An 11,004-nucleotide genomic window follows, 5' to 3' on the forward strand; every position below is an offset into this window, starting at 1 on the left:
TTATCTCAATATAGCAGATGTGCCCACTACCACACATTTGGACTGATTTGTGACCACTGTTTGGGAGGGATGGTTATATTGTGTATCTGGAATGAATTTTAGGTCTCTACGTCCATCCCATGGGGAATGGGAGCAGTAACAAAGGTGTTGCGTTTATATTTTTGTTCAGTGTATTTATGCTTATATTCATATTCTCTTATTCCCCTTTATTTGATATCCTAATTCTGTGCTGTGTAAAAGTTTGTCGGTGTTCTGCTGCTACAAACTGGATTCCCTGGAGGATAAACATGAGGGATTCATAAAGTTCTATCTCTCTGTTAAAATCCCCCAAAATAAATGAAATGTGAATTTCAGGCAGACATGTTTTTAAAAGAGTCACTTTAGAATAGAATAGAATAGAATAGAATTCAACTTTATTGTCATTGCACATGCACAGGTACAGGGCAACGAAATGCAGTTTGCATCCATCCAGAAGTGCTTTAGTGATATAGATATATTACAATATATATTAGCAATAGTATAGATATGTAAGTATATTACAGAAATGGGTCTATTATGGTATGTTATAATGTACACGGTATGAAGTATGTTGTGAATATTCTATAACTAAGTATGTACAGGCTGTAGTGAGTACAAGCTATGTACAGGCTATGAACAGGATATAAATATGAAAAACTATACAGAATATGAAATAAATAACTTTACAGAAATTTGAGATATACAGCTATACAGAAATGGGAACTATGCAAGTTGTAAACAGTTGTAGGATTAAAGATTATTGAATGTACAGAATGATTATTTACACAGAGCTATACAGTAGTGCAGTTAAGATAAGTGAGGGTGTAGATAGTTTCTACAGAGGCTATATGAAGTGCTAGTGGTTGTGAGTGGTGGTTCAGTCCATGTTATTATTGTGTGTTTGAGGGTACAGTTGTCCATTGTGGGGGTGTGTATGTTCAGTGCATGAGTTTAACGTGGGTCAGATGTCAGGAGGCAGAGTTCAGGAGTCTGACAGCTGTGGGGAAGAAGCTGTTCCGGTACCTGGTGGTCTTAGTCCGGAGGCTCCTGTGGCGCCTCCCAGAGGGCAGGAGGGTGAAGACTCCATGTGATGGGTGACTGGGGTCTTTGATGATTTTCCCAGCCCTTTTCAGACACCGCTTCCTGTAGATGTCTTTTATGGCAGGAAGTGGTGCTCCGGCGATGCGCTGGGCAGTTTTCACGACCCTCTGCAACGCCTTCCGGTCCGAGGCAGAGCAGTTCCCGTACCAGACTGTTATACAGTTGGTCAGGATGCTCTCGATGGTGCAACGATAGAAGTTCACCAGGATGTCTGAGGACAGGTGGTTCTTCCTCAGGGTCCTCAAGAAGAAGAGGCGCTGGTGAGCCTTCTTGACCAGCTTGGAGCAGTTGGTCGTCCAGGTGAGATCCTCGGAGATGTGGACTCCCAGGAACTTGAAGCTGCTCACACGCTCCACAGCCGTCCCCTTAATGTGGATGGGTGGATGTGGGTCAGCATTCCTCCTGTAGTCCACGATGAGCTCCTTGGTCTTCTCGGTGTTAAGCAGCAGGTTGTTTGTGTCGCACCACTCAGCCAGACGATCCACCTCCTCCCTGTAGGCGGCCTCATTGTTGTCACTGATGAGGCCAATCACCGTGGTGTCATCTGCAAACTTAATGATGGTGTTGGAACCATCAGCAGGTCTGCAGTCGTGGGTGAAGAGGGAGTAGAGGAAAGGGCTCATCACACAGCCTTGTGGTACACCGGTGTTCATTGTGATGGTAGATGAGCAGTGGTTATCCAGCCGGACATGTTGGGGGCGGTTGGTCAGGAAGTCCAGTAACCATTTGCAGATGAGGGAGCTGATGCCCAGGTCTGTCAGTTTCCTGATGAGTTGTGAGGGGTGGATTGTATTGAATGCTGAACTGAAGTCTATAAACAGCATTCTGGCGTAGGTGTTGTTGTTGTCCAGGTGTGAGAGGACAGAGTGCAGTGCGATGGAGACTGCATCCTCTGTGCCCCTGTTATGGCGGTATGCGAATTGGTGGGGGTCCAGGGTGGGGGGGAGACAGGATTTGAAGTGTGCTAGGACCAGCTGCTCTAAGCACTTAGTGATGATGGGGGTGAGTGCTACTGGGCGGTAGTCATTGAGGCAAGATGGGTTGGAGTTTTTGGGTATCGGGACGATGGAGGTGGATTTGAAGCAGGCCGGTACCACAGCGTGGGCCAAGGACAGATTGAATATGTCTGTGAGCACTCCTGCAAGCTCCCCAGAACACGCTCTGAGAACACGCCCGGGGATGCCATCTGGACCTGCAGCCTTGTGGACATTGATCCTGCTCAGCACCGCTCCTACATCGGTGGGGGAGAGAGTCAGAGGTTGGTGGTCTGGCGTCATGTCTGCTTTGGTTGTGGTTGTGGGGTTCCCTCGCTCAAAACGAGCATAAAAGTTGTTGAGCTCGTTGAGGAAGGAGACATCAGAGGATGCGGGGGAGGGTTTGGTGGTCCTGTAGTCTGTAATGGTCTGGAGTCCTTGCCACATGCGTCGGGGGTTGGAGTTGGAGAAGTGTTCTTCTACCTTCTTTTTGTAATGGTGTTTGGCTTTTTTGATGCCCTTCTTTAGATTAGCCCTGGCTGTGCTGTAGGCGTGTGTATCTCCTGACCTAAAGGCGGTGTTGCGGGCCTTCAGGAGGAGACGAACATCCCGGTTCATCCAAGGCTTCTGGTTGGGGTACATGGTGATCCATTTCTGGGTGGTAACACTGTCTGTGGTTTCGGAGATGTAATCCAGTACAGATGAGGCGTACTGGTCCAGGTCTGTGTGGGTGAACATATTCCAGTCTGTGTTTTTAAATCTGTCCTGGAGCACTGCCTCTGTCCCCTCTGGCCACACTTTAATTGTCCTCACAGCAGGTTTCACACGTTGGATGAGTGGTGAATACCTAGGTGTGAGGAACAGGGAGAGATGGTCCGATTGTCCAATGTGGGGGAGGGGTGTGGCTTTGTAGGCTCCAGCCAGGTTGGAATACACATGGTCTAAAGTCTTGTCTCCTCTGGTGTGGCAGGAGACATGTTGGTGGAATCTGGGGAGGACTGTCTTTAAGTTGGTGTGGTTGAAGTCGCCAGCAACAATAAAAGCAGCCTCGGGGTGTTTATTCTGGTGTTTGTTGATGGCTGCAGAAAGTTCTTTCATGGCTAACCTAGCATTAGCGTCGGGGGGGATATACACGGCAGTGAGTATGATTGAAGTGAGTTCTCTGGGGAGATAATAAGGTCTGCATTTGACCATTAAAAACTCCGCATTAGGTGAGCAGTGACTCTCAGTAGTAGTGGAGTTCATGCACCAAGCATTGTTAATATAAATGCACAAACCTCCACCTCTGGTCTTGCCGGAGTCATCTGCTAGCCTGTCGGCTCGGTGTGTGTGGCGTCCTGCTAACTTGATAGCATTGTCCGGGCAGCTGTTGTTCAACCATGTTTCGGTGAAAAACATGACATTTGAGTCCATAATCCGTCTGTTGTTAGTGATGGAGAGCCGTATCTCATCCATTTTGTTTGCCAGAGAACGGACATTGGCAAGGAAAATACTGGGTAAAGGCAGCCGGTGTGGTGTTAGCTTTAGCTTAGCCCGTAGCCCTCCGTGCCTACCTCGCCTTTGTTTACGATCTCGGCGCCGTCTGCGTGCACTTCCGCCCGGCCGGGGAGAGTGGGCAGCCTCCGGTGTTCTGGAGATCTCTGGGATGAGTCGGAGATCGGCGATAAAACTGTTGGAGTTGTGAGTCCAGATGTCCAGAAGCTCTTGTCTGCTGTAGGTCAGCAACGCACAGCAATTCTGGACGAATAATCCGGTTAAAAGTTGCATTTAACCTGTGCGATTTTTTTATTATAAAAAGAAAAGGTTTTCCACATATGCAAAAAGTGCCCTTTTTTCCCCCTGGAGCACTTGCCCCCCAAAATGTCTGTGCACGCCACTGGCAGTACTATTAAAATAAGTACACAATGCACTACTGATGAGCAAACCATGTGGCCAAACACTTTAAGAGACAGACTGGGATCATACCATTATGTGAAAGAGGACGGAAATGTCCCATAGACAGCAAGGGTAGTGGTAGAGACCAGTACACAGAGAAATGGGAGCTGTACTGAAATGCAAGCGTGTCAGGAAAGAGTGAAAAGGCAAAATGAGCAGCATCTGGCTGCATTTCAGTGATATTGGAGACCACAAAGCTGAGTGCAACATTTATACAGGAGATATACAGAAGACGCTGAGAGTAGAACTGATAAAATTAGGAGATGGCTAAAGTGAGACCCATTTTTATTTCCACCCATTTTCCACTGTGGAGGACAAAAGGTTTCAAACTGGTCCAGGTCTTAAACCTCACGTGTTCTTCCTAATAGCAGTAAATGGATAGAAATAAGGCTTTTATGAAAACACTGAATAAAACTTGCTGCCTTTAAAAAGACTAAATGTACAGTTCAGTATTGAATACTACATAAAATAAACTATATATAAAGTGTGTCTGAATGGCAGAGATGCAGAAATATGTGCATGTAGCACAGAGCCACAGCTCAGTGTCTGAATGAGTCTCACAGACCTGAATGTGCTGTTGAAGCCATTTATAATTATAACGTAATTCTTTACTCGTTTGATCTGCTCCTTACCACAAGCCACCAGACGTAGAAGGTTTTGGACTTTTAACTATATTTTCTGAAGTTTTACAACTTTTCTTACTGTTAAAAACCTTGTTATGGCCATTCATGCTGTACAAAGTAATTAGACACTTGTGGTATCTACAGAAATGTCAGAATCTCAGCTAAAAGTTCACAAAACCATCTCAACAACCACCAAACAGCTAAAACAGCAGGTGAGCAGATCACACAAAAAAGATGTAAACACAAATCCCCCTGATCATCTGTTTTTTAAACATGAAGCTTAGTTTTGGACGTTCATTTACCGCTGGTTCAGTGAATTTTGGTTGGACAGTGATGAAACCTGCAGCCTCAGAATCTGTGAGAAGTCTGCTTTCAGCACGCAACAGTATTGTTGTGTTGTGTGCTGTGGATCCACCTCTGCAAACTCATCACTGTTTCACCATCATGTTTCTACTTAGACAATAACAAAGGAAGAAGTTCCCAGGAACTACTTCCTGTCTTGTTAACATAAGAGTATGTTGCCCTTCAAAACACCTCCACTTCTCCTCTTATTAGAGGACTGCCTTATTATTAATCTGCTAATTCTGTCAGTTGATGAAAGGAAAATGCTTGATCTCACCTGAGAGATTCCAGTGTACAGTGTGGACTCTTCAGTCCTTCAGACAGAAGCTTCACACCTGAATCCTTCAGGTTAATGTTACTCAGGTCCAGCTGTCTCAGATTAGAGGTCTGAGAGCTGAGACCTGAGGCCAAAGCTTCACAGCTTCTCTCTGACAGGTCACAGTGACTCAGTCTGAAAAATAACAGATAAACAATTACAAAAATAAAACACTTATGTTGAAGTGTAGTGAGATACTATTATATTTAGCAATATTTAATCTTGTTTTGTCAGGAAACTGAGCACTGATGCAGAGCAACATGTGGAGAGAATCAGAGGAGAAGAAGTGAAGAGAGAACAGCAGTAAAACAACACTGAATTGTTCAGTGTGCTTTTGATATCAACAGAATGTGTCAAATTTCTTTGTTTTGTATTTGTTTTAGTAGAATTGATGGTTATCACTTAGATAACAACCACAGGCCAGGTCTAAATTGCACTTTGGTGACAGTTTGGACATGGACAATTTGTGCTCCATTGTATTCAGTATTGAACAAACTGAGTACCGATGACCACTTAATATTTTTGATATTTTATTTGAGTTGTTCCACCTGATCTGTGTTAACTAGAATAAACATTTAAAAGCTAAAGCTATGATCACATATGTACTTACCAGAGATGGGCAGTAACGCGTTACTGTAATCTGATTACTTTTTTCAAGTAACAAGTAAAGTAAGGGATTACTATTGCAAAATCGGTAATTAGATTACCGTTACTTTCCCGTAGGAACGCTGCATTACTGCGTTATTAAAACTGTGATTTTTTGCGAGAATGTCTCACGACAGTGACGAGTGCGCCGTCAGTGACAACAGCTGTGTGCAGATCAACAATGGATCACATATCGATTGTGGGAGACAGTATGAGCGTGCAGCGTTTAAAGCGTGGAAGTACTGACCTTACTTTGAGTTTGATTCCATAAAAAGTGACAAAAACATTAGCGTCCGCTGTGCGTGGGAAGAAAACTTTTTACAAGGAAAAAAAAAACCCTAAACTTCCAAGCAAGCTCAGAGTGCCCAACGACGTAATGGGAAATTCACAGAGAAACTCGCGGATTCTTCAACTGACCGCGGCACACCTGCACCAGGGTAAACCTCCGCCTACCCAACTCCTGCTTTACAGGTGAAAATAGAGCAACAGGACCGCTGAGTCTTTGACTTTATTTATTTTCTGCTGTGTTTTACTTGCATTTATTTGAGTGAGTGTAAACACAAAAATATTTTATTTTATGTGCTGGAATGTGCAGAAAATAGGTTTAAATGTTAAACTAATTTATTCAAGTCAGAGAATATTGCATATAATTAAATTTTTGCTTGATGCATAAAGTTAAAAGATTAAAACTGATAAAACAAGTAAAAAAAAGAGACTTTTCCATTTGATTACATTTTGTATGATGGATTATGTAGAAAAAGTAGAATTGGGCTGAAAGATCTATCGCTTTATCACCTCTTCAGGTTGTAAATCGTGTTTTTAAAAAGTAACTAAGTAACTAAGTAATTAATTACTTTTGAAAATAAGTAAAGTAACGGGATTACTTTTTTGGGGAAGTAATCAGTAATAAGATAAAGATAAGATAAGATAACCTTTATTAGTCCCACACATGGGAAATTTGTTTTGTCACAGCAGGAAGTGGACAGTGCAAAAGTTATGATGCAAAAATTAGAATACGATAAGAATAAATACAGTACACAACTGTACAGAATAGAATAAAATAAAATAATATACTATATACAGTAGAATAAAATAGAATAAAAATATACAATAAGATAAAAATAGAATACAAATGCTATATACACTGAGTAAAAATACAACGATGCCAGAAAAGATTATTGCACTTAGTATTATTGCATATGTATGGATGTGTGTGTTTGTTCAGTTAAAGTCTTTGTTGTGGAGTCTGACAGCAGTGGGGAGGAAAGACCTGCGAAATCTCTCCGTCCCACACCGTGGGTGCCGCAGTCTCCCACTGAAGGAGCTGCTCAGTGCTGTCACAGTCTGCTGCATGGGGTGGGAGATGTTGTCCAACAGGGATGACAGCTTAGCCGCCATTCTCCTGTCACTCACCACCTCCACTGGGTCCAGAGGGCATCCTAGGACAGAGCTGGTCCTTCGGATCACCCTGTTCAGTCTCTTCCTGTCCCCAGCAGAGATGCTGCCGCCCCAGCAGACCACACCATAAAAGATAGCAGAAGCCACCACAGAGTCATAGAAGGTCTTCAGGAGTGGGCCCTCCACTCCAAATGACCTGAGTCTCCGCAGCAGGTACAGCCTGCTCTGCCCTTTCCTGTAGAGGGCGTCTGAGTTATGAGTCCAGTCCAGTCTATTGTTCAGATGAACACCAAGGTACCTGTAGCTGTCCACAGCCTCAATGTCCATACCTTGGATGTTCAGTAGTTGCAGTGGAGAATGCTTGTGCCTGCGGAAGTCTACCACCAGCTCCTTGGTTTTACTGGCATTGATCTGGAGGTAGTTCAGCTGGCACCAGTCCACAAAGTCTTGAGTCAGTCCTCTGTACTCCTTGTTGTCCCCATCAGTGATGAGGCCGACTATTGCAGAGTCATCAGAGAACTTCTGCAGGAAGCACTGGGTGGAGTTGTGGGAGAAGTCTGCAGTGTAGATGGTGAAGAGGAACGGAGCCAGAACCGTTCCCTGTGGGGCCCCCGTACTGCAGACGACCCTGTCCGACACACAGCCCTGAGTCCTCACATACTGTGGTTGGTCGGTGAGGTAGTCCAGAATCCAGGTAGTGAGGTGATGGTCCACTCCAGAGTTCTCCAGCTTGTCCTTCAGAGCCGAGGGAAGAATGGTGTTGAAGGCACTGGAGAAATCAAAGAACATGATTCTCATAGTGCTTCCAGCGGTCTCCAGGTGAGCGAGGGAACGATGTAGGAGGTGAATGACGGCATCATCTGCTCCAATGCCAGGCTGGTAGGCAAACTGAAGTGGGTCTAGTGATGAGCTTGTTAGGCGCCGAAGCTGAGCCAGGACCAACCGCTCCAGGGTCTTCATCAGGTGGGATGTCAGAGCCACCGGCCTGTAGCTGTTGAGGTCCTTGGGGCGTGAAGTCTTTGGCACTGGAACAACACAGGAGGTTTTCCAGAGCTGTGGGACTCTTCCCAGCCTCAGGCTCAGGTTGAAGAGGTGCTCCATCACCCCACACAGTTGGTCCGCGCAGGACCTGACGACCCTCGAGCTGATGCCATCTGGGCCCGCTGCCTTCTTGCCATCCTCCTCAGTTCCCTCCTAACCTGGGTGGTTGAGAGAGACAGGCTGGAGCCTTGTGTTGAGTGTGTATTGGATGCTGTTGTTGGGGGTGGGGGGAGTGAGCAGGGTGAATAGAGGAGGTGTGAAGTGTCTGAGGTGGAACAGCAGCAGTGGGGGTGGGTGAGTCTGCAGCCGATGTTGCAGACTGCCTCATGGCTGAATCAAATCTGTTGAAGAAATGATTCAGTTCATTTGCCCATCTCACATCCCTCCCAGGCAGAGAGTTCTGCTGTTTGTGGCCCGAGATGGTTCTGAGGCCTCTCCAGACTTCACCAACATTGTTTTGCTGAAGCTGGTTCTCCATCTTCTGCCTATAGCTGTCCTTCCCATTCCTTATCAGTCCCCTCAACTCTCTCTGCACCCTTTTCAACTCCTCTTTGTCTTTGGATTTGAAGGCCCCCCTCTTCTGCTTGAGGACAGCTTTAATTTCTGGGGTAATCCAAGGTTTGTTGTTGGAAAAACACCGTACAGTCCTGGTAGGTACGGTGTTATCCACACAGAAATTAATATAGTCAGTAATGCATGTAGTAAGGCTGTCGATGTCCTCTCCGTGGTCGTCACAGATCACCTCCCACACAGTCGACTCAAAACAATCCTTAAGAGCCTCCTCGCTCTCCTCCGACCATCTCTGCACTGTGCGGGTGGCTGGTAGATCCCTGCGCACTAAGGGCTCATACACAGGGACAAGGTGCACCAGGTTGTGGTCAGATTTGCCCAGTGGAGGGAGAGGTGATGAACTGTATGCCTCTTCTGCATTGGCATACAGTAAGTCCAGTGTTTTATTGTCTCTGGTTGGGCAGGTCACATACTGGGTGAAGGTGGGCAGTGTGGAGTCCAGTGAGGCATGATTGAAGTCCCCTGATATTATGAGAAGGGCTCTCGGTGATTGTGTTTGCAGTCTGCTGACCACAGAGTGGAGAGAGTCACAGGCTGCATCCGCGTTGGCCGAGGGGGGGACATATGCTGTTATTGCGATAACATGCGAGAACTCCCGGGGCAGAGAGTACGGACGCATGCTAACGGCTAACAGCTCAATGTCTCTGCTGCAGAGTTGTTCTTTCACAGTGATGTGCCCAGGGTTACACCATCTGTCGCTCACAAACACTGTCAGTCCCCCTCCTTTCCTCTTACCGCTCTCTCTCGTCCTGTCCGCTCGCAGCATCTGAAATCCCGGTAGTGTCACGCTCGTGTCCGGAGTTAGCGGTGTTAGCCACGACTCCGTTAGCATCATGATGCTACATTGTCGGTACTCCCTCTGTGACCAGGTTAGCAACGTGAGCTCATCCATCTTATTGGGCAAAGATCTTACGTTTCCAATGATTACAGAAGGAAGAGATGGTCGATAACGTCTCCTTCTCGGGCGACGGCGCTCCTTCCCAGCACGACACCCCCGTCTTTTCCTCCTCAGCTCGCTGGGAATGTCGGGTCTGTCCGCCAACAGTACCGCTGCAGGACGCAGCGCTAACAGCTGATCCTTACTGTAAACAAAGGATCCCTGCTCTGGGTCCCCAGACACGCGGGAAAAAAGTAGAAATAAACTAAGAAAAACGACCAGAACTAGCACAAAACGGTAGAACATGGTTGCAGAGTCTAATTACTGATACGTTAGTTATAAAAAATTACGAGAAGAAAAAGATAAGAAAGAAAGAAACTCAGAATGAGCAGAGCTGCTGTAACAGGCTGCCGCACACGGGGGGCGCCGGATAAGTGATGGATGGAGGGAATTTTACTTCAGCCACAGAAATCCTAAACAGGAAGGAGGAGCAGAGTTACAGTGGATCACTATCCAGCAGGGAAACAAGGTTTATTTCAATTTCTTGGCCATGAGTGAGATTTACTGAGTGGGCAAATTAGGGAAACGACACCATCAGATCCCGAGCCCTCCATGTGTTAATCAAGAGACGGCTGCTGTGCTACATCCATAAATAATGAATAAATTAGGAGCTAAAGCTGAAAGGACAGTTTATTTGTACTATCTTCACGTGAACACATTCAAGAACATCACAGATGAAGAAACATTAAAAACTTCCACACTACATAAAGCAAGAAAAATAGTTTTTCTTTCAGGTGGTTTCAGAAAAACAGAAACATCAAACATCTCCAAGACTCTCTTTGAAAGAACTAAAAACCTTTGTTCTCATGGTCCAATCATGAGTGAACTCCCCGATGAAGCCTTGTGTGCTAAAACATGTCAGAGTTTTAAAGGTTAAACATGAGTTTCCAAAACGTTTTGCTGGAGAACAATGAACTATTTGACTGAGTTTCAATCATTTACAGACGAGCAAAACCAGGACAGAGAAAAAAGGACAAAACTGACTCAGTAAAACAACAGAAAAGAAGATCCCATGTAGATCTGTATTATGTAGAAGTTCAGCCCAGCAACCAGTTCAGTTCAACACAAATGATTCTATCTGAACTCTGTGGAGCCTGATCTCAA

At 45.5% G+C, this 11,004-nt stretch overlaps 1 protein-coding gene across 1 annotated transcript in view; it reads left to right on the forward strand.

The window, feature by feature from the left end:
• Positions 1 to 11,004, forward strand: part of LOC112433555 (protein NLRC3-like) — a 286,257-nt gene that overhangs the window by 44,641 nt on the left and 230,612 nt on the right. The gene's annotated exons all lie outside the window — the stretch shown is intronic.

The sequence above is a fragment of the Maylandia zebra genome, unplaced genomic scaffold (genome assembly GCF_041146795.1).
Source record: "Maylandia zebra isolate NMK-2024a unplaced genomic scaffold, Mzebra_GT3a scaffold11, whole genome shotgun sequence".
NCBI lineage: Eukaryota > Metazoa > Chordata > Actinopteri > Cichliformes > Cichlidae > Maylandia > Maylandia zebra.